This window comes from Pleurodeles waltl, chromosome 9, assembly GCF_031143425.1.
Source record: "Pleurodeles waltl isolate 20211129_DDA chromosome 9, aPleWal1.hap1.20221129, whole genome shotgun sequence".
NCBI lineage: Eukaryota > Metazoa > Chordata > Amphibia > Caudata > Salamandridae > Pleurodeles > Pleurodeles waltl.
Genome location: NC_090448.1, coordinates 771076181 through 771100672, shown reverse-complemented (window position 1 = coordinate 771100672; position 24492 = coordinate 771076181).

The window sequence follows — 24492 nt, the reverse complement described above, 5'->3', positions numbered from 1 at the left end:
TCTCTAAATTGAAATGAGCACGTTATCCCATCTCGTTTCCTTCAACATAGTGCACTTTGTTTAGCTTTCTCTTGGCACCAAATGTCTCAGATAAAGAAATAAATCCTGAAACTAGCCCAGCTATAACCATTTTGTTTTGGGGGTGGCACATTATTTTGCTTCGTTTCAGTCACTGGCTCCATAACATGCTCAATTTACGGTGCCAGTGTCACACAATGTTTATTTTTTCTTAAAGGGCAGTCTGTCTCAGCTCGTATTTAGTTATTTGCAGCCTGCGTGCACCCATCTTACATCTCGGCAACTAAATGTGAAAAACATAACAGCTTTGTGCACTTGTCTGTTATGGCGGCTGAGGCTCCTTACTTGTCTGCAGTGTGTGTCATCTTGTAAAATCACAAGAAAAAAAGCAAACAAAGGCTGCACACATCCTCAGGACGACCAGCACACACACAGCTCCTCTGTCAGCAAGGTCTTCTTTAGTCCTCAACTTCCCACATACTGTGTGAAGGAAGCTCAGAAGAGGATTAAAAAACATAGCCAATCATTGTGTGCTTTAAAATATAGCAATACGATAATTGACCATGTCGTGCACTCTTCCCACTTTTCACTGTCTGGCTCATCTGTGCCCGAGATTCAAGGTTCCTGCTTTCCAAAGAGCCAATGCCAACGTAGCTCTTATGATATTTAATATATTGTCAGGACAGGATGGGGCAATTGATGCTGAGTGGCAGCAGGGAGCTCTGCACTTATGTTTAAAGTGCACCTGCCCCTTTGGCCGACTGTCTTGCAACGGCCAGCCAGACATGCACATTTTAAACTTCTCTAACCTAGCTGTCTTAAGACAGCTGAGTTAGAGAAAGCATAGGCCTCGTGTGCTCTTAAGAGCGCTGAGAGAGGCTGTTCCCTCAAATCCTGATACTTCTCTTATACTGTTTAACAGCATGAGAGCAGCACAAAGGTTGGGTAGTACAGTTTCCAGAGTCTGGAGGAGCTCAGAGGAGAGAAGACACCATAACCAGGAGGACATTCTGGCAAGTAGGAAGTTAAGTTTATTATGATATTAATGCCACCTGTATTTTGCCCACCCCACCACCCTAAATACATGGCATCTGCCGCTGCACATACCTCTGGGACCCTTAGTCAACAGCAAAAGCTATGTGGGTCGGTGGGCGGAGAGATGGAGGTACACCACAATACATTATATTGTGGAAGGAGACGACACATTCATGCATCCTAAAAACAAAGAGCATGTGGGATCTTGCACAGAGGTGTAATATCTTGTGGAGGCAGCACACACTTTTAGAAAACCCAGACCAGGCAGAGCAGGTGGGCTCCCACACAAATCAAGTCTTACAATAGATACAGGGGCCCAAGAGATGGTGAGGGAGTTGTGTGCTATTCCTCATTATAACAACTCTCACAAGTGGCTTCAGGCAAGCACCTGCACTATCAGTAAAAACCCCTGGCCATCAGACTTGGCACTTTTAGGGCTAGGGACAACAGGAAGGGTGGTGCACAGACCTGGACAGCCCTAAGCACCCTCCCAGAGACGCTGCTCCTTGGGGGTTACTTACACGTCACATTTTATAATATAAAGTCACGCTATGGCCTGTTGGGTTTTTGTCCTTGCTTTGTGGGGGCAGGAGGGGATATTTGGATCAGAGCTCCAGTGCTAGGTGCCGGGTAGGAGAAGCTTGTACCCCTCGGTGGGGCGTGCTGCTCCGACCACATGGCAGGATAAGGGCACAGCTCTAGAAAGCCTCCTCCCCGGGAGTCCAATAGAGCTTTTTGTACTGAATGGAAGGTGGGCAAAGAATGACACTAACAGGAGGTGGGCAGTCCAGCGTACATTTCAGAGCCATTAGAAGCCGATCCTTCCCCTCCCACTCCAGTCACAGCAGAGCCAACATGATGAAGGACAAGCAATGATGCAAACGAGAAGGAGGGAGGAGGGCTGAGAGAAATCAAGCAATGACGAAAGGGAATCAACTAAATACAAAAAAGCACCTCAATCTGAGAGGGAGCAGTGGAAGGACATTTCTAGAGTAATTAAGAGTGTGTAGCTATATATTCCCAGAATTACATAGTGATTAACAGCCCGGCAGATCAAAGCACTAGTGAACTGTGGCACCCAAAAAACACAATGATAGGCGCCTTTGCTTCCTCATCTCTAGTGAGCGAGATCCGCCACTGACAACAAGTAGAAGAGAGGTTAGTGATTTGGAAAGCTGGCAGGCTGAGCGCAGTAAATTAGCACCCCCTTTGCAGTAGCTCCGCTCGGAGCACAACACCAGGTCTTTTCTGGCTAGGGAGGAGGTGGGAGGAGGATGTTGCAATAAAATTCAAGCATCTATGGCCTGAAGCCCCCACAGTGTAACAGGAGCAACAAATAAATGATAAAGTAGTCCCTCAAAGAAAGAGATAAAGATCAAAAGTAGAAACATACAGTAGTTAGTCCTTGCTCCCTGGGAGGAGCGAAAGAGAAAAAGGAGGGACAAAGAGGCAGGACTGATCACTAGCAAGCAAAGATTTTTTAAAGTTTTTAAAAAAACAAATAAGACGTAGGGGGTTGGCTTAAACCCATAGAGATGTATGCTAAAGTATACACAAGATAGTACGCTTAGGCTCGACCTAATAAAAAGGAGTGACTCAGGTCAATTTTACACGGTGCACTAGCAGAACTCACTATGTGCCTCATTCCCTTATACATGGACTGTACTCTCTACATTTTGGAATACTGCTTGTCAAATCAGAGATGGCTGCAAGCCCAATGGTCAACTTTATTTTGCATCCCCACATTCAGAATCATTAGCATCTAGCTCATTTGCAAATATATGGGACATTGCACTAATTTCTTTGTTTATTTTACCCTACAAATTAAGTAGTGTAGGTGGAAGACAATAGTTGCTACAGGATTATTGTAATTGCAGCTACTAGTGGTTGACCAGGATAGTAAACACACTGTCATTTTCTCGACAACACAGGCCTCTTGTTGACTGCCCTCTTTGTTGCTGTGGGTGCCACCAAGTGATAATGGTCAATGCAACTAATACTCTGATGGGACATGCTGCCCAAAGTGAAGAGGGCATGAGCAATGGAATTTAGACTGAGAAAAGCATCCAAAACTTTCCAAAATGTAACATCTGTGAGAGAGGTGAGGCTGTCAATCAGCAGGTCTAGGGCGGCAAATAAAAAACAGCTTCATTGCTAAAACACCAGGAGCAGTGAGTTATTGTTTGTTGTTTATTTGTGTGTGAACTATACCAGAAGAGCTTCTATTTCACTCTACGGCCTGAAGTTTTCACAGTGATGTACCCGGGAAGAGCAATGAGGTCCTTGTGGCAAGCTGCAAACACTCATGGTGCCTCCCACAACCCAAAGGAGTGAATGGTAGCACCACACCATATACGTTGGTGCACCAGAAGTGCAGTCGATGTTAAAGTAATTTCTGTAAATGTTATTGCATGTCTTCACATACTTATTAGTCAACATGACCCACTGCATGTCCTGCAACATGCCTGTGAACATATACAACTGATGTAGCAATTAGTGATAGGCAAGCCATTGAACGTGTTTCATTGGGCTGGAGGGTGGGAACTGTTTCAAGCTTGGTGGGGACCGGTTTTGTTGCCAGGGGCCTTCTGTCCAAATTCCTAATAGCAGTTTTTCTAGATAAGCAATTAAAAACAAATGGTTTTAGTGCATATTTAAAGTGTACTTTAACTCTATTATTGCAGGTGACGGCCAGCGCCCCACTCCTGCACTACCTCTGCAGTGCATCTGTCAGCGATTGGCTGATGCTGGGGAGGTTTTAAAAGGAAACTTTGGTGCTTTCACTGGAGGATTTCTTTATTTCCTAGTTAAGGGTGGGGTTGAAGCGGAACTCCTTCCACTTCAGCTCCCACCCCCTTCCAGCCCATACGTGCAGCGTGCTGACATCGCAAATCCCCACCTGAGTGACCAGGAGAAACAGGTCACTGCTGTGTCTAGTTATGCTTTTGGGCCTTAGGTGGCTTCCCCGGTTTTAAGAGAGGCCACGCTCGAAAAGATAGAGTCCCCTCTTTTCAGCGATGCCCTTCTCAAAGTATGTTCTGCTCCTGGTTCCTGTATGCACAGAAATCCATGAGCAGGATCTACCTGACACCAGGGATATATGCCTTTTTAAGGGGCCTGTCCTCTGGTATGTTGACCAACCCCCATGGAGGCAATTATTATACTTTGTTTAATATTTGCTTTCCTTTGGTGGCTTGATCGCGCCTCCATGAAGTCCGCAATCATGTCCCCAACGGAAAATATAATGGAAGCAATTATTTCCTATATTTTGGAGGGTCGGCTCACCTGAGACAAGGGCTGACCGCCTCTGGGTGGTTCAGACAGTGCCTGATGAGCTGCTCTGACAGATCAGGTTGTGGCCCATTTTTTAGTAGTAGTGGTCTAGTTTTATAGCCATATGGGCAAGTTTTACAGTTGATTTCCCAGATATTACTACTTATTTTGCTATAAGCTTCGCTGATTGGGGGCACATATACTTTGGTGCCTGGGCCAATATTTTGTCCCAGTCCGACCCTGCATAAAACTTTAAAATAAGTAAAGTTGAAATGTATGTTTTCCAATAGGGGAGTGATCGCACCCCCATGAAGTATTGGATTGCACCGCTTGGGGGAAACATAATGGCAGTCAGACATTCTGGGGGGGTCGCCCTTCCGAGACAGAGGCCAACCTCTCTGAGGGAAAAAATATTATTCCAAAATGTTTGTTTCTCCCTTGGGGTTCGATTGCACCCCTAAGAAGGGCATGATTTGGTCCCCTAGGGGAAAACAATGCACACTAAAAGAAATGTTGTCCACATTGGAGAATCAGCTGAAAAGTGTCCCACGTTTACAAATCAGGCAGTTTTAAACTTGTGAATACACACTGTATAAATGTTTTGCAAGGTATTGACGACTGTATGCATTTGTGGCTGTAGGCAGTGCTTGAGGTAATATCAGGGAAACTAAAAGTAAAAACTGGCCTACCAGACCATAAAACAGGCCCAAACAAACAAAAAAACAGCCCACATACTGACCTGTCAGACTAGTCTTTCCGGCACTGCCAGATTGCCCTATAGGCCTCTACAACTCTGGCATGCACACATTCTGGGGGGTCATTCTCTCAAGACATGCTGCAACCCTCTGGGGGTAAGTATGTTTTTTTAAAAAAAATTGTTTTCACCTAGCAGGTTTGATTTTACCCACCAAGGATGACACAATTGCGCCCCCAAGGGAAACAGAACGGTTGTAACCCACTGGACCACCAGTCACACATAATGGGCATGTCATGATATTTTATTATAAATATTGCCTGCAGCAAGCAAAAATCCATACAGCCTTCCGTACCATACCAAACACCTACACTGCTTGTCTTCAGTAAATAAATATGGGCCATACATACAAAAAGTTTGCCTCTTGTTTGCATGACTTTTATTCAAGGATACCCAATGCAAAATCCTTGTTGGAAATTTACAAAGCAACGTATGTTAAAAAAAAACACATGCAGCACAGTGTATTGTGCTGCCTTGAGTTTCTTTGCATTTGGTGGTTATTCAATGGGGGGCACAGGGGAATTCCTGTGCAGCCACACTTGGGGACTTTTCCCTCTATGTATGTGTGCTGCAAAGTGCAGCACAGATACATAGATGTATATGTCCCAAAAAGCAGTTTTGTTTTAGGGGCACCCTCCTGGACAAAAACGATCCTGACCATAATGAAGACACTCTTGCAATATTGGTAAGGGTGCCTGAACTGGCTCAAAGCAGCATACAGTAAACCAGCGCATAGAGACCGCAGAACTGTGCCATTTCTTGGAAGATGTGCTCAACTCAGGTGATGCAGCACAGCAACTTTCCTCGCTGCGTTGTGCCACTTATCCCATGTAATATGTTGTGGTACTGGGTATTTGGCAAGTTGAAGTAATACTTATTTTGTCTTTTTTTAGTGTCTTTGGAGAAGTTGCAGCAGCATCAATAAGCTAAGTGCTTTTTTGCTTTTACATTTTGTCACACACATCTTACAGATGCACACACTAACAGATTAAGCATCATATTTTTGCCTCCTTGCCTTATTTTTGCCTTCTTAGCAGGATACTGTTTCAGAAGGAAGTCTTTAAGCAGGTGGTAGCTTTTTGGCAATTAACAGAGATAGTGCCTCGTGGATGACTGCTGCTCAGGCCCTAACTCGAATTATGGAGAACAGCACAGAGTCAGGATCAGACACTGAGACAGCATCCGAGGGAGAAGAAAATGGAGAGAATCTGTAAGTGATTTTTCATTCATCATATTACATCCAATCACTCGTCTTCCAATGTTTCTGAGGAACATGGCCATGACAGTCAGGCTGTCCCTTTGCATGCACAATCTGTGCAGAAAAGATGTAGTAGCAGGGTTGACCAACCCAGAGAGCAGGCACTTGCAGTGGCAAACACTGCCCCAGGACTTCCCTGTTCACTGCTGATGCTGGATGTTAAGTAAATACGCACATTATTTGCTTTTTGAGTGTGTACATGTTCTTCGGATGTTGACATCCTGAAGAGAATTGTGCACCAAACATATTTGCATGACTAACAGTTTCTGTGCTAGTATGTACTTTTCAGTGGGTGTGAATAGATACATACCTTCATCTGCCTCCTACGCTAGGCTCCTCTAGTTGAGAAAATCGTGTACTTGCTTATGACTTGCTTGACACATTTATCCACCGTCAGACTGAGGTAGATGTTCTGTTTGCCATATGACAAGTGCATTACAGTCACCACACTGCTCATAATGGTGGATAGAACGTAGCCTACATTGTCACCGAGTATTGTGTGCAACAAAACCTAAAATCTTTAGTAGTTTTTAAGGGCTCTTTAGGGAACTTAGGACAGCCTATCTGGCATGTTCACCTTAGTTTCAAAGGTAGATATGCTCATTAAGTTCAAGGAAACTAGACCTCGAAGCATCCTTGGTCACCCCCCCCACCCCAACCTGTATCTACCCCTTGGAAGGAGCTGGATTTAGCACAGCACTAATTGCACTTGAAAGAAACATCTTCTTGAGCTTCAGGTAGCTGCCATGGAAGGCAATAGGAAAGGTTCACTTGGCAAGCATACAGGATTAGTCAGGACTTTGAAGGAGACAGAAACATGAACAGGTAGGAAAAGCTCAGGCTAGGTGTGCTTTCATAGGGGTATCACATAAATAGAAGGCAGATAGTCAAGGTAGTAAGGATACACATGCCATCACTTCATCATCACCAAAGGACTAAACCCTGTTGGTGTTGCACTCACCCCAATATAATTACTCTTTCACTCAAACTAACCAGATGACTCCAAACCATACTGAATGCAGAAGCCAAGCTTACCAGCAACCTTTCATCCGGCACAAACACCCTGTACCACAAAGAGCTTCACTGGCTTCCCCTCCACTTGCGAGCTCTCTGATCGCCTCACATATGCATTCAGAACCTTGCACAACACTAGGCCAGCATACCTCATCAACTTTCTCAGATTTTAGAAACCTTCCAGAACCCTCCGCTCAGCCAGACTGCTGCCCACACACATCCCTTGCATGTGCAGCACCAGAACAGGCAGTAGTGCCTTCTCCTACTTTGCTCTGAAAGCCGGGAATGACTGACCCTTACACATCTGAACTGCCTCCTAGATTTTTTAATTTTGCAAGAAGCTGAAGACTTGCCTCTTTCTAGGAGAGTGCATGGATTAGCCCAGACTACTCCTGCGTCGGCAGCAGAATACCTCACCATATGATAGCGCACTTTACAAACACACATAACATTACACAGAAATCTGCATCCAACACATCATATATGAGTCATATTTGTGGCCTGCTTGTCATGTTCACCATTTGTCAAAATGTGGTAGATGTTCTGTTCGCCGTATGACAAGAGTATTACAATCATGATACTGCACATAACGGTGGACAGGACATACACCACTTTGGCACTGAGTAACCTGTGTGCCAAAAACTAGCAACCTTCGTAGTTTTGGTTGTGCTCTTTAAGGAGCTTAAGATGGTTTTCTCTAGCATGTTTACCTTAGTTTTTAAGATAGGAATGCTAACTCAGTTTGAGTAATGTAGGCTTTGTGGTATCTTTGGGCACCTCCCAACTTACACCCACAAACTGGAAGGAGTTGGATTTAGCACAGCGAGTGCACTAAAGGCACATGAACAAGGTCTTCCTGAGCTTCACATTGGTTTCTTAGGAGCCATTAGCCATCAAGGTTCACTTGAGGGAGGCAGATACATAACAGGTAGTAAAAACTTACTCAGACGTTATTTTCATTTGTGAATCTTGTTAAGGCACCAACCAACATCTTTGGCTGTATGTGGCCCTATATGTGTGTAGATGTTTTCCACTGAAAACCACCTTGTTTTCGGGATGTGGGTAGCTGTGGATTTTGGGGCTTTTCTGTTCTGCTATCCAGGGAAACTTACCAAATCCGCACATGACTCTGATAGACCTTGGCTTGATTTGTGAAGAGCTCCCATTGACCTTGGTTTGATTTGTTCCTGTTGCAGGCACTTGGGTCTTCCACATCAGTGGGGCAGTGTTTTTATCAGGACAAGTGGGTTCCTGCTGATTTCAGAAGTTTCCACCTCAGAAATATAGGAAAAATGCTTGATTTTAGGCAAGGTTTGAGGTGTGCATGGATTTGTGGGTAAGAAAGCATTGTGGGATCCACATAGGAAACCACCTTAGAATCCTTGTGTGTCTAATTTTCCAAAAATGTTATTGATTAGTAGGGTTCCATGGATGGCGGTCAGGCACAGCCCCAAATACGCAGCTATCCCTATTGATGATCTCTCATGTAGCACTTTAAGGCCTTATGTGTCATGGTCTCTTGGCCGACCCATACAAGTGAAGTGCTGTTGTTATCGGGAGACATTTAGAAACTGTAGATGATACGAAATTTGCATATCCCTGCAGATTCTGGAACTTTCACATATAGAAATGTGAGGTAAATATTGAGCTTTGAAAGGGCTTTTGAGTAAGAAAAGCTTGTGAGAGCCATGCAAGTCACTCCACACTGCACTCTAAGGGGGTCATTCTAACCCTGGCGGTAAAAACCGCCAGGGCGAATGACCGCGGTAGCACCGCCAACAGGCTGGCGGTGCACCGCTGGGCATTCTGACCGCGGCGGTTCAGCCGCGGCCAGAAACGGAAAGTCGGCGGTGTACCGCCGACTTTACGCTGCCCTTGAGAATCCTCCATGGCGGCGGAGCGCGCTCCGCCGCCATGGGGATTCTGACACCCCCTACCGCCATCCTGTTCCTGGCGGGTCTCCCCGGTATGGCGGTAGGGGATGACGCGGGGCCCCTGGGGGCCCCTGCAGTGCCCATGCCAATGGCATGGGCACTGCAGGGGCCCCCGTAAGAGGGCCCCAAAAAGAATTTCAGTGTCTGCGTAGCAGACACTGAAATTCGCGACGGGTGCTACTGCACCCGTCGCACTCCAGCAACTCCGCCGGCTCCATTCGGAGCCGGCTTCATCGTTGCTGGGTCTTTCCCGCTGTGCTGGCGGGCGGCCTTTTGGCGGTCGCCCGCCAGCACGGCGGGAAAGCGAGAATGGCCGCCGCAGTCTTGTGACCGCGGTGCGGTCATTTGGCGGTAACCGCATGGCGGGCGGCGACCGCCGCCCGCTGCGGTTAGAATCACCGCCTAAGTGTCTATATTTCAGAAATGTACAAATTTGGTAGGTTTTCCTAGGCGCCAACTGAGTTGGGCCCAAAATCCACAGCTAACCAAATTGCAAAAAAAGGGGTGTTTTTCAGTGGAGAAGTTGATGTGTCCATGTTGCGTTTAGGCCATTTTCCTGTTGCAGGGTCTAAGCCCACCCATACAAATGAGGTACTATTTTTATTGGGACATTTCGGGGTGGTAGGAAATAGGTGGTTCCCTGCAGATTCCAGAACTGTCCATCACAGGAATATAAAGAAAAATTGTGTATTTAGCCCAAGTTTGAGGTTTTCAAGGGCTTCTGGATAAAAGCAGATCATTAGAACCACAGAAGTTACACCACCCTGAATACACCTGGGTGTCCACTTTTCAGAAATGTGGGTATGGTAGGTTTTCTTGGGTGGCAACTGAATTAAGACCCAAAATCTGCAGCTACCTATATTGTAAAAAAAAAGCATGGATCCTGCTGGTGAAATATGATGCCAACAGGTCGTGTTTTAGGGTGTACTGTATCACATGGGCTTGGCCTAGTCACACAAGTGGGATACAATTTGTATTGGAAGCTGTGTGGGAACAAATATTAGAATATCATTGATTACAAATAGCATTTCTTGTGCATTTGTGCCTTCCAAATGTACACTTGTGTGTAAGAAGATATTTTGCAAAATGGCCTCTGAATCTCATGCTCGTGTGGGTACCCACAAATTCAGAGATGTGTAAGTAACCACTGCACCTAGACCTAGTATTTCTTTCACACATTTTTTTCCTCTTTATATCTTACTATCTGAATTGATCTATACGTGGCAGAGACTCACGAGGGCTGAGGAACGTGGGCTGGGCCTTGTGGCTGGTGTGCGAGGAGCTGGCCATACACCAGTGACTAGCGGGCTCAGCGCCATGGCCAGGGGGTTGCTATCCCTGGCTTTAAAAGGAACTGAACTCATGCAATGAAGATAAGGTACAGTAGCCCAAGGTTCTGCCTAGAGGGCGAGCAGCGATGGGGAAGAAGGCCTCGGTGCAAGGTTTGGTGTCCAGCACTCACACTGGCTGGCTGGAGAGACCAGGTGCAGGGGTCCTAGCCAAAAGCACTCTGGGCTCCCCTCAACCTCCTGATGCTAAGAAGGGATGAGGGTGCCTCCACGGTGCTTCTGGAGGCCAACACCAGAGAGGTGAGGCCTAGCAGGGGAGCACATAGGCACAGGCCTAACGCAGAACGTTCCTCACTGGGATGGTGTGGCGTAGAAAAATGAAGGCACAAGCCATGATCACTCCGTCCTGGCTGCGTCAAATGAGGGGTGTGCTTTCCTAAGACATTGAAGCACTTAACAGGCTAAAACCCCCTCATGTCTGTTGACTGGTGTCTGTCGCAGCCACTAGGGGGGGCCCTCAGGTACCCCGGAACTGATTTGCAACACCGGCCTGAGCTGAGGCTGCCATGCGATAGCCCGAACGGATGGGCCCTTCCATTCCCTTGGGAACTGACAGTGATGCTGCAGAGATTACTGGCCTAGACATCAGTGAATGGCCCATACCGGCGTCTGCCAGAGGCGGTGGAGACAGCTGTGAGGGTGCTGGATGAGTGCTGGCTGAAGGGACTCATCCCCTAGGCTGTCTTTTACTGGCTGGCATGGTGCTTACCTGACCCTTCACTGTAATGGGGAAACCAATTGCCAAGATTCTGAGCACACAGTCTGGGCTAATAAAGTTGGCCCAGCCCTCTGCGCTGACAGCGGAGCGGTCGTAACCCATGGTGCACCCCATACAGATTCAACTTAAGATCCTTGAAGCCATCATGAACGTTAAGTCCACCCAACAATGAGACATCAGCATTGTATCTGTTGGACTGTGGCTTTTACGATGGGATCATCACAGGCTAGCAGACAAAGTGAAGGGTGTGGAAGCAGTGAACATCAGGCGCTAAAACTGCACTGGTTGTGAACGGAGGTCACCCCGATGCACCTATTGCCCTTCTTCCCATTGGAGCACACCACAAAGTACCAACCCGACCCTCAGCCGAGGCGGGTGCTGGCCAGATTACTCCACTACAGAGACAGGGATGTGATGCTGCAAAGAGCATATGCTGGAGGTCCTTTTCCAGAGGGGAATGGCAAAGTATCCATGTACCCAGATTTCACAGTCACTGTGCAGGCCAATAGGGTCTCCTTCCTGGAAGTAACCCCACAGACTACAGATGACTTGCTCCGAAAAGGGGGAGCCCACGGATATCAACATTGCACGGACTCCTTCTGCCAGTGGCTGAGATAACAGTGCTGTGACCTTCTGACTCAGACTACAGTACCCTCTCAGAGCGCTGCTCATGTGGTATCGGAATCAGGAGGCTTTGTGATAGACACTGATGAACCCCAAACACTGTGGAGGACTTGCTCTAAGAAGGGGGAACCCAGGGATATCTTCAACGCATGACTGAATACGGTGCCGTTACATGCCTCCAGCTGGCTCGTCCTGCTCCTCAGTGGTAGATGAGGCACTAGCGGCAGCTGCTTGCTTGAAACTCCGCCAACCGGATGTCTAACTACCCAGAGTCCTGTCATACACACTTCAATGGAACTTTACTCTGTGAGTGCCAAGACACTTCCCTGGGTTGCGATGGTCAGCAATGAATGACCGGTACTGTTACACTACTTACCAGTGCTGGTGCAGGAACGGAATGGACTGCATGAACTTGCCTGCTCCTCAATGCTTGGCCCCTGTCTGAGGAAAGAGGAGCAATGCTTATGACACTGTTCTTGACTTTAAGGTTTGCATGGCTGGCTGTTGCTAGGCTGCTCTTGAGTTGGGGAGTTTGGGTTGATTTGTCTGTTCTTTTTCTCAGGGTTGATATGCATGCTACAATGGGAGCTCTAGGTGTGGGGGCAGACCTGGGGTGATTCTTGGGGGTGCAAACTATAGCTTGTCCAATGATTAACCTACGCCATGGACTCAAGTTCATGACCTGGAACATTCAGCCTATATGGTTGACTACCAAATGACACAACATACACAGATACCACAAATGCAGAGGGGTGCACATTGCCAACACACACCTCATGGGGTGGAGGCTGAGCACTTGGAGCGTTGTTGGTGAGGTAAAACATAATCCGCTTATTCCTGGGGAGCTCTTTTGTGGATAAGGGCAGGGGTCTCACTCTAGGTATAATAAACAAGCATATATAAGGAGGGAAGACACGTCCTCGCCAAAGGTCGATTTTTCAGCAGAGGTGTCACACTGGGGAGCATCTGTGTACCAATCCAAGGTCACACTGTATTCCTGCAATGCCTCTCAGTGCCACAGAGTCATCTTATCATAGAGGGTTTGACCCTGGGAGGGGACTTTAACTGTGCTAGCGCACCCGGGGGACAGGATCCAGGATCTGGGAAAGTCATTTCTGGGCTTAAGGGGACATCATCTTTGCTACAATTGCCATTTCATAAAAACAAAATTCAAACCTCGTAAAAAAACGAATAACTAACCCTAACTTAGACTAGTACCATAATGAGTAATCACCACATAACTAGTTCCCCAAGGAAACTAACCATCAAGCTGCTACCAAAAACTGCTAGCGCGCCCGGTCCTTAGAAAGTAAACTTACAAGGGGACGCGTATAGGTCGATGAACCTTTTGAATCGCATGGAGTATCCTAGTCATGCAGTGACCACTGAACCAATAATCAACATCAATAAACAAGATAAACACTTTATGAAACCACAATATAAACCATACTAATCAGAAATAACCACTACTCAGGAAAAGGGTTAACAATTTTTATTCCCTATTGCTTACAATTCTAAGTCATCTGTTAGTTAAAAGTTTATTCAAATCAACAATTTTATTAATTTATCAGTTAAAAGACATAGGTGGTCATTACAACCCTGGCGGTCGGTGTTAAAGTGGCGGTAAGACCGCCAACAGGCCGGCGAAAAGAAAAATGGAATCACGACCGTGGCGGAACCCGCCAACAAAGCCACTTTAACACTCCGACCGCCAAGGCAGTACAAACAAACAGCTTGGCGGTCACCGCCAACAGACAGGAGGAGGACAATGTACCGCCCACAGTATCACAACCTACCAATGCACCACCTTTTCTGGGGCGGATTCACCGCGAACAAAAACACGGCGGAAACAGGACTCCGAAGGGAAAACGCTCACCTCTACACACCCCACCAGGAACCAGGACGCCAGGGAACCAGAGCTGCACATCCTGCCAGCCCTTATCTTCTTGCTCCTCTACCAGGAGCACGAACGCCGGCGGCGAAGATAACGGTGAATACTGCACCTACGACAAACGGGAGGGGGAGGGAAAAAACAGTGACACACACACGCAACACCCCCACACCCACCCTCACCCAATACAACACACACACTAATACAGCATGATACATTACAGTTACACCCCCCAACCCCTCCGGGAAGAATGCAAGGACAAAAGAAAATGAGAGTGACCATTGTAATATATTAAAATACAGTACGCAAAAATATATATATACACTATAGACAAAATATACACCAAGAATAGTAGTCAAGGTAGTGCTCCATTGAAGTCTGCGGAACACTGGGCCCACACGATATGGGCGAGGGCCACACCCAATCCCCGAAATGACGGAGAGAACACTGCAGGGGCATCAGATAGCAATAAAACAGGCCCCTCAGGGGGAAGGCAAAGGGGGGGGCACCTCAGCCGGTTGAGTGCACGAAGCCAAATCCACGAGGGGGCCACATGCCCACTGTTCCATCCTGGGGAGTGCAAAGCCACAGTCTCTCAAGTCTCTACAGTGGGTGGTTTGCCGACTGTGCAATCCTGGGGAGTGCAAAGCCACAGTCTCTCAAGTCTCACAAGTGGGTGGTTTGCCCACTGTTCCATCCTGGGGAGTGCAAAGCCACAGTCTCTCAAGTGGATAACAGTCTCCACTGGTTCTGGAGTGGGCTTTGTGCCCAGACTGCTTCATCCTGCCAAGGACAGAGGTAGAGGATGTTTGTCTCCACTGGTTCTGGAGGGGGCTTTGTGCCCATACTGCTTCATCCTGCCAAGGACAGAGGTAGTGGATGTTTGTCTCCACTGGTTCTGGAGGGGGCTTTGTGCCCAGAGTGCTTCATCCTGCTTGTGACGGACTGAGTAGCGTCAGTGCCCTTGGCGCTCATGGGCCAGTGGTGCTTGTTGCGGCGGTGTCATTGGCAGCGGTGCTTGTGGCGGCGGTGCCCTGTTCAGCGGTGCTTATGGCAGCGGTCGCCTGTTCAGCGGTGCTTGTGGCGGCGGTGTCATTGGCAGCGGTGCTTGTGGCGGCGGTGTCATTGGCAGCAGTGCTTGTGTCGGAGGGGTCCTTTGCAGTGACTCAGCTTCTGACGGTCATGTCTGGCCCAGCGGGGCTGGCGGTCCTTCATGGCCCAGCGGGGCTGGTGCTGGCAGCCCTGTCCTGGGCAGCAGGGCTGGTGCTGGCGGTCCTGTCCTTGGCAGCAGGGCTGGTGCTGGCAGTCTGTCCTGGGCAGCAGGGCTGGTGCTGGCGGTCCTGTCCTGGGCAGCAGGGCTGGTGCTGGCGGTGGCCTCCTGGGCAGCAGGGCTGGCGGTGGCCTCCTGGGCAGCGGGGATGATGGCGGTAGCCTCCTGGGCAGCAGGGTTGGTGCTGGCGGTGGCCTCCTGGGCAGCGAAGATGATGGCTGTGGCCTCCTGGGCAGCGGGGATGATGGCCGTGGCCTCCTGGGAAGCGGGATGATGGCGGTCTTCTCCGCTGTGCTGCTCTTCCCAGACTTGCTGACTTTCTTTTGGGCCTTCCCCACCTTGGAAGGTGTCGCAGCTGACTCCACACTCCCACCTGTACCCCTGGGAGCGGCTTTGGTGGCTGGAGTCTTCCCCCTCCCCCGCCGGGCACTGGCCAACTTTTGATGCTTGACAGGTGGGGGACTGTCCGTGCTGTGGCTCCGTGCCACACTGGCTGCCCTGGTGGCCGGTGCACTCCAGATTCCGATGACTACAGGCACCACTGGTCCCGGAGATGTTGTGGCTGAGGTGCTAGGTTGGGACCTGGAGAGTCGGACCCTAGGAGACGGACGTGGTGGGGGAGGTGAGGGAAAGAGGTCAAGGTTGGCCAGCAAAAGTTTCTTGGGAACACTCGGACAGGTAGCTGGAGGGGGTTTGGGAGTGGAGGAAGAGGTTGTGGTTGTAGGAGGTGTTCGTTTGGTGACTTTGGGTGAAGGTGCATGCGCTGGAGGCTGTCGTGAGGTGGATGGCTGTTGGGTGGGTGTGTGCCTGCGTTTGTGTATCTTGGGAGGGGGCGTCACAGACACACTGGGAGAGGACACAGGGGACGTGTGAATGGTAGTGGGGGTGGTGACTGCACATGAGCGTGGTGTGGTGGTGGGTGTGCTGGTGATGGAAGTTGTGGCTGTAGATGTAGTGCATGCAGGTGTGAGTGGAGACGAGACAGGGAGGGAGGAGGGAGACAAGGAGGAGGTGGACACAGTGGAGGCAGTGGATGTTGGTGTGTCTGCATGTGTGTGATGCTTGCGTGAGTGCCTGTGGGATGTGTGGTGCTTATGTTTGCCAGAGCTTCCCTTGTGTGTTGAGGTGTGTGCATGCTGGTCTGAAGGTGTGCTTGGGATAGGCTGAGGTAGAGGGGTTTGGGTCTGGGTGGAGGAAGTGGGAGGGGGGAGGCTAGAGACAGGGACAATGGCTGCCATCAGTGCTGAGGCCAGATTCTGAAAAGCTCGCTGAAGGGCCGCCTGACCAGAATGAATGCCCTCCAGGAATGCATTTGTTTGTTGCAACTGCCTTTCTGCACCCTGGATGGCATTGAAAATGGTAGACTGCCCAACAGTGAGGGACCTGAGGAGGTCAATGGCCTCCTCACTGAGGGCAGCAGGGGTGACTGGGGCAGGGCCTGAGGTGCCTGGGGCGAAGGTGATGCCCACCCTCCTGGGTGAGCGGGCACGGGGCAAAGGCTGAGGGGCTGCTGGGAGGGCAGTGCTGGTAGGGAGCTCCCATCAGAGGACGAGTCAGTGTCACTGGTGTCAGCTCCTGTCCCTGCCGTGAAGCTCCCCTCGCCCTCCGTCCCACTGGTGAACTCCGAGGCCGTAGTCTCGACCTCCAGGGCCATGTGGGATGCAGCTCCCTCCTGCTCTTGTGCCACTGCTCCTCCGCCTGATGATGCTAATGCACACAAGAACAGGGAGACCACAAAAAAGGGGGGGGGGGGGCGACAGAAGAAAGACATGTTGAGTGCATGCATTACCACTACCGTTGGCGGACACGACAGACACAGGAGCCCCCTGCACTACGCCGCGCACTTGGGTTCCACTGTTCAATCCCTGGGACATGGCCTACAAGGCTATGGCTGACATCTGCACACATGGATGACACAGGAGCCTGACTAGGTGAACTTGGCACTGTACACAGACGGGGAGGGGTGGGGTGCCAGAGGGTCTGCCAGAACAAGGGGACCTAACTAGCACACTCACCCTGGCCTAGGGAAACCCACAGCCCACCTCCCCCACCCAGACACCTCCACTGCGTGCAAAATCAGCAGAATGAGAGTGTACTCACCCCCTTGTGGCTGCTGTGATGCCCTCAAGCGCCCATCCAACTCCGGGTACGCCACCGCCAGGATCCTGAACATCAGGGGGGTCATGGTGCGACGGGCACCCCTTCCACGTTGGGAGGCCATCCCCAGCTGAGCCTCCGCTGTCTTCTTGCTCCAGTGGCGAATGTCCTCCCATCTCTTACGGCAGTGGGTGCTCCGTCTGTGGTGGACCCCCAGGGTCCGGACTTTCTTGGCGATGGCATGCCAAATATCCTTTTTCTGGTGGGGGCTGACCTACATGAATTGTACAGGGGGAAAAGAAAAATTATTACCAACTGCACCGTCACAGTCATTGGCCCCCATCCCTACCCTTGCCATGTGGCACATGCACTCACCGTCGTTTCATGCACGCCTAAATCTCCCCCCCCATCTTTCATCCACCCCACTCCACACAGGCATAGCCCATACAGCATGCTCCCAGTGTACTCACCTGTTTGTCCGGAGGACCGTAGAGTAGCTTGTACTGGGGGAGGACCCCATCCACGAGTTTCTCCAGCTCCTCCGTGGTGAAGGCAGGGGCCCTTTCCCCAGACACACGAGCCATTGTCTCTTCCAGACTGAGGTCACAGCAGCACTTGCAGTGTAGGTCCTCTCCTGTCGAAGATCAGGTATCGAGTGATTGAACAGATAGAAAATGGCGGTCACGTCCGCGGCGGTGCGTACCGGCACCGCCGGCGTACATCGTCATTGGCTCCTGGGACCCATAGGGTCCAATGTTAACCAATGCAGAATTGCGCCGTGGTCTTCGACCACCTACTGCGACGGTGTACAACGCCAGCGCAGTTAGATCACATCCCATTGTCCCACTTTACAGGTCAGGCATCCGCCATTTCATGGGCCCACATGGCTTAATTTTTAACTGCGTCACACATACCTAGGCCTTGCCTCAACACTCATACAGGCCAAATTTCGGATTATGATTCGTGTTCTGTGTAAGCTGTGGGTACATACCTCTGAGTTGGTTGACTCTGTGCTCTCTGTTGTCCTTCATAGGCACCATCCGCTGGGACATGTGAGGAGATGGCGGTGTACAGACCGCTGGTGGACCTGTCGACAATGGAGGAAAGACAAGTGATCATCACCTACAGGCTTGATCGTGCCACAATCCTGGAACTGTGTGCCCAGTTGGAGCCAGACCTGATGTCAGCTATCCGCCATCCCACAGGAATCCCCCCTCAAGTGCAGGTGCTGTCAGTACTCCATTTCCTTGCAAGTGGGTCAGTTCAAACTACAGTGGCCATAGCATCAGGGATGTCCCAGCCTTTGATTTCCAACGTGTTGTCCAGAGTGTTGTCTGCCCTACTGAAACACATGCGGAGCTACATCGTTTTACCTCAGGTTGAGGATTTGCCTACAGTGAAAGGTGACGTCTATGCCCTGGGACATATCCCCAACATCATAGGTGCCATTGATGGGACACAAGTGACTTTTCTACCCCCCGCAGGAGTGAACAGGTGTACAGAATCCGGAAGAGTTATCATTCCATGAATGTGCAGATGGTGTTTTTGGCAGACCAGTACATCTCCCATGTGAATGCCAAATTCCCTGGCTCAGTGCATGACGCTTACATCCTGCGGAATAGCAGCATCCCTTATGTGATGGGGCAACTCCAGCGGCACTGTGTGTGGCTATTAGGGGAGCACCTGGAAGCAAGTCAGTGGGAATGGTTGTCTGGGTCTGGGGATATCCCTACAGGTTAGTGTGTGTCTAACACTTGTCCCTCGCCATTTGCAGGTGACTCTGGTTACCCCAACCTGTCATGGCTACTGACCCCAGTGAGGAATCCCAGGACAAGGGCAGAGGAACGCTACAATGAGGCCCATGGGCGAACTCGGCGGATAATAGAGCGGACCTTCGGCCTCCTGAAGGCCAGGTTCAGGTGCCTCCATAGGACAGGTGGATCCCTATTCTACTCACCAAAGGAGGTGTGTCAGATCATCGTGGCCTGCTGAATGCTTCACAACCTAGCTTTGCGACAACAGTTGCCTTTTCTGCAGGAGGATGGTCCAGATGGCGGTGTTGTTGCAGCTGTGGAGCCTGTGGACAGTGAGGACGAGGAAGCAGAAGAAGAGGACATTGATAACAGGACCTCTGTGATCCTGCAATACTTCCAGTGAGACACAGGTAAGAATACAAACCTGCCTACTGCATGTACTTTAACACTACTACCTCTCTACTGTGTCGTTTTCACCCAGTGTATGGTCACTGAGTTGTCACTTTCCCTTACGATTTCACAGATGTGGGTCCCACTGTGTGACATCTGCTGTGTTTCCTCATGGACTAGAGCTGTGTGACATAGGTATGTTGACATTACAATTGAAAGAGCATTTTGTCACTGTAATTGCTAATACACAATTTCGAAATCACAGACTGACTCCAGATTGTTTTGTGCTTCAAGGGTGTTTATTTAAGTGCTCAATATTGGAGGGTGTTGTAAAATGGTGAGGGGTGATGGTGGAGGAATGTCCATGGCAGAGTCCAGTCTATTAGTCTCACAGGTGCATTGCCCACATGGGCATAGGAAGTGGAGCTGGGGCAGTTTGAGGATGGACAGGGTGACAAAGTGGGACAGATGGATGACATTCAGGGTGGTCTCGTTTCTTGGCGGGGGTCTTGGCATCGTTCTCTGTCTTTGTCCTGGATCTCAGGGACCGTTTGCGGGGTGGTTCACCCTCTGCAGGGGGTGGGGTGGGGTGCTGGTGTGGTGGTCCTCTGGCGGTGCCTCCTGTCCACTAGCGCCGGCGGAGGTGATGGGCAGTTCATCGTCCAGGCTAGTGTCAGGGGCCCCTTGTTGTGCCACAGTGTCCCTCCTGGTGTTGAGTACTTCCTTCAGAACCCCTACGATGGTGCCCAGGGTGGAATTGATGGATCTGAGTTCCTCCCTGAAGCCCAAATACTGTTTCTCCTGCAGCCGCTGGTTCTCCTGAAACTTGGCCAGTACCGTTGCCATTGTCTCCTGGGAGTGGTGGTAGGCTCCCATGATGTTGGAGAGGGCCTCGTGGAGAGTGGGTTCCCTTGGCCTGTCCTCCCCCTGTCGCACAGCAGCCCTCCCAGTTCCCCCGTGTTCCTGGGCCTCTGTCCCTTGAACGGTGTGCCCACTACCACTGCCCCCAGGTCCCTGTTGTTGTTGGGGTGGTGGGTTAGCCTGGGTTCCCTGTAGTGGTGGACACACTGCTGATTGACGTGTCCTGGGGACAGAGTTATGGGCCTGCTGGGTGGGTGCTGTGCTGGTGTTTCCAGAGGGGGGAAGCTCTGTGGTGGCCTGTGAATGTGTGAGGGGAACCGACTGTCCAGAGGTCCCTGATGGGCCGGGCTGGTCATCTAGATCCAGTGGACAGAGCTGCTGTCATCACTGTGGGCCTCTTCTGTTGGTGGTGTGGACATGTGTGGACCATCCTGTCCGGTGACGTTGGGTAGGGGTCCTGCAGGGGTATAAAGGGATGTTTATTACATCTGTGTGTGCTATGGTGTGCAATAGGTGGGTGACCGTGTACCCCAGTGCTTGCATTCCTGTGTGGGACCTTGTGTGATGGTGGGTTAGGGGGGTGTATGGGTATGTGCAGTGGCCATGCATTGGTGATGGGTGTCCATGCTTTGTTATTGCATGCAGTGCTTGGTGTTGGGATGTGTGGTTTGTAATATTGGGACACTTGTGAGGAGTTGGAGTGATGGGGGTGAGGGCGAGGATGGGGGTATGTGACAGCATGCAGGTAGGGTGGGGGATGTAATAGTTAAGATTTGACTTACCAGAGTCCATTCCTCCATCTACACTTGCGAGGCCCACAGGATGCAGAATCGCCAAGACTTGCTCCTCCCATGTTGTTAGTTGTGGGGGAGGAGGTGGGGGTCTGCAGCCAGTCCTCTGAACCGCAAGGTGGTTTCTTGAGACCACAGAATGCACCTTCCCCCGTAGGTCGTTACACCTCTTCCTGATGTCATCCCTATTTCTTGGGTGCTATCCCACTGCGTTAACCCTGTCCACTATTCTTCTCCATAGCTCCATCTTCCTAGCTATGGAGGTGTGCTGCACCTGTGCTCCGAATAGCTGTGGCTCTACCCGGACGATTTCCTCCACCACGACCCTGAGCTCCTCCTCAGAGAACCTGGGGTTTCTTTGCTGTCCCATGGGGTGGTGTGGGTGATGTGTGGGGTGGTGTGTGTAGTGATAAGTGTGGTGATATTTAGTGGTGTGTTGTGTGAGGTGCGTGGAAGTTCTGTGGGTGATGGTATTGTGTGCCTATGGATGCTTGGTAGTTGTTTGTGGTGTCTCTCTCTGGCCTTCTTTCGGTGATTCTGGTCGTAGGGGTTTGTGGGTGATGTGGGCGTGTGTGTTATATTGTATTGGGTGTGTGGGAGTGGTGTGTGTATGTGTATCAGGTGTGTGTATTTGGAATTGTCCAATGTGGTTGTGTTTTGTAAATGTGTGTGTATTTTGAGCGCGGCGGTGTGTACCGCCAATGGAATACCGCGGTTGAAAGACCACTGCGTGGATTCGTGTGTCGTGATAGTGTGGGCGTATTTCTGTTGGCGTGACGGTGGAGGATTTGTTTTCGCCAGTTTATCACTGACCTTTGGTGTGGCGGACTTGTGTGGGTGTCTGAATTTTGGCGGATTCCGAGATGTGGGTCATAATAGCTGTGGCGGATTTCCGCGGCTGCGGCGGTGTGTTGGCGGTCTTCTGCACGGCGGTAAGCGGCTTTTACCGCCAATGTTGTAATGACCGCCATAATCTCTTGAAGAAAACATATGGGACAAAGCAACGCCATAAACTATGAACATCAACATTAATAATGTAATTCAGCAATTAAGTTCGCCAGTCATTTGTCACTGTCAACATCTCCCCTAACAGCCTACCTAACCAAAATTAGCATTAGCATGGGAGTCTTCATGCGAAAACAATTTCGAGAAAACTTTAATTTGGAAAAATCTACCTAAGTGTAAATCTCTATAAAACAGCGCAGTTGGTACCTAGAAGAAAAGGCACAAAATCGCCAGTCACATTTTCATAGCTGCCTATCAGGATGGATCAGCAACAAGTCAGTCTTCGTCTTCAGGTCATCAATAGTCAACTACAGATCAGGCTCACCGAGTATCAGCCCAATATCAGCACCTCGGAAAACGTCTCCTGACGTTATCAGATTTCTCCCCGCAGTTCTGATTCCTCACCCCTTGTCATGACTTTTTATTAGGGTCTCCCAGTCCATCCCACTAATTGTTATTTGGTCAATCAGTCAGAAGATATGATTCTAACCTATAGTTTTTATTTACCAAACCATATTCTTATATTTCACAAAACGCTGATTGGTTCTTCTTGCGATGAGGACATCATCCGACTCTTCAGGTATCAAAATTGTTGCACATGGTTCTCTAGTCAGTGCTTCCATTGTTCAAGTTCTGGGAAAGTACATTTAGCCTACACTACACATAATTGTTTCAAATTGTCTTCACCATCTCCTGTCCGTCTGTACATTTGCAGGATGTTCTAGCTAAGTGACTTGAACTCTGAGCTTCAAGGTTGCAGTCCCCGGTTACCAGTCCTTTGCAAGGCGTTCAAATTCTCCATGTTCAGACGGTGCAAGGCCCAGTGAAACTAGGCCTCTGGTATGGCTAACTTGAAACTATTGAATTAATACAAAACATAGGTTATACATCTCATTAAGACATATTAGTACATTTTTTTCATATATTTTTCATTATTTCGCACATTTAGTCACTTAAGTACATGTGGTGATCACTCCCTGAGGGCACATTTCTAAACACGCACATTATTTTCTACTATTAATTTCTCTATGCATTTTCTCATTCGTGTACACTCATATAAATCATTAATAATCTCTTAATTAACATATCTGCTCCAACAGTCCCTCCTCTGATGACTAAATATGTCATCACACCCGTCTTGTCAACATTATTATAATTCTGTCTCAGATGTATTTTGCCTTTTCCTTGAATTTTCCCTATAAATCCGTCTCCTAGGTGGTTCTTCCATCCTCTGATCATTCTTAGATTTCCTTAATTTTACATTTTGCCATAATTTGCATGTACCCCATAATCCTGATATAGAAACAATCACAATTAATATTCCCCATAATACCCCATTCAAAATTTGACAAAACCAATTTCCCACAGAGGCAAATCCATTTCCAACTTTTTCCTAAACGCCTGGTTCCTCCAAATCCTTGCTTGAAATAGTTAAGTTAGTAAGTAAGTCTCTTATCTCCTTATCATTCTCTGGAATATATGAGCAACAATGCCTAGCATTAATCATTTTACAGACTCCGCCATCTTTCGCCAAAGTTATGTCTAAAGCAAGCCTATTTTGAAGCGTCATAGCTCTATCCGCATACAATTCAGTATTTAACAGGAGTATTGCCCCTGTAAAGGTTGTCAGCATGTTATCCATAATAGTAGACAACTTTCGTATTTTAATTGCATTCAAAATAACCCCTACAGAAGGAATTATTGCACCAAAGATATCTCCCACAATTGCAGAAGAGGTTTCCCTCCTCTGTCCCTCATGATCTAATTCAGTCACTTTCGGAATTTTCTTTAAATCATCTATCTGATAGATTTTAGGGAAAATTATCCCCAAATAACATGTCCCATACCATCCTCTAGGAAGACGGTAATAAGCATTAAGTCCACAAATGTAGTAGATCCCAGGAATCGCAGGGTCCTGACCATTCAGCATAAAAGTCCATTTACTCTGAAACAAGAACACATGTCTACATTCACTCGTTCCCACAAATAAGGTGTCAGTGCGAGACTTTGGTCTATATACACAAAGGTTCCCTACATGTAATGCATCTAAAGCTAGTTTCCCTTGCATTTTTATAGCAGTGTAAGCATAATCATTCTTATAAGTCCTTTTCTCCAACCCTTTCTCTAGCCTCTCCTTCAATGCCTTCCTTCTGTCATCAGTATGTCTTATAAAGCTCTTTTCCAATGGGGTTAATAAGCAGGTTAAATTGTTTCAATGCACATAAGCAGTTCCAAATGTTAGTGTTGGCTCATCGAATCCCCTAACTAATACTATATCATGCTCTCTAGCTACTTTACTCAAATATCTAATAATAGGAACAAAGGAGAATACTACATCGTGATTGGAATAAAAATATTGAATATACTCTTGATTATAGAATCTGGTTAGTAGCAGACTACAAGTTATACCATACGTTAAAGGCAAGCTATGGTACGTAACCCCTTCTTCCACAGGG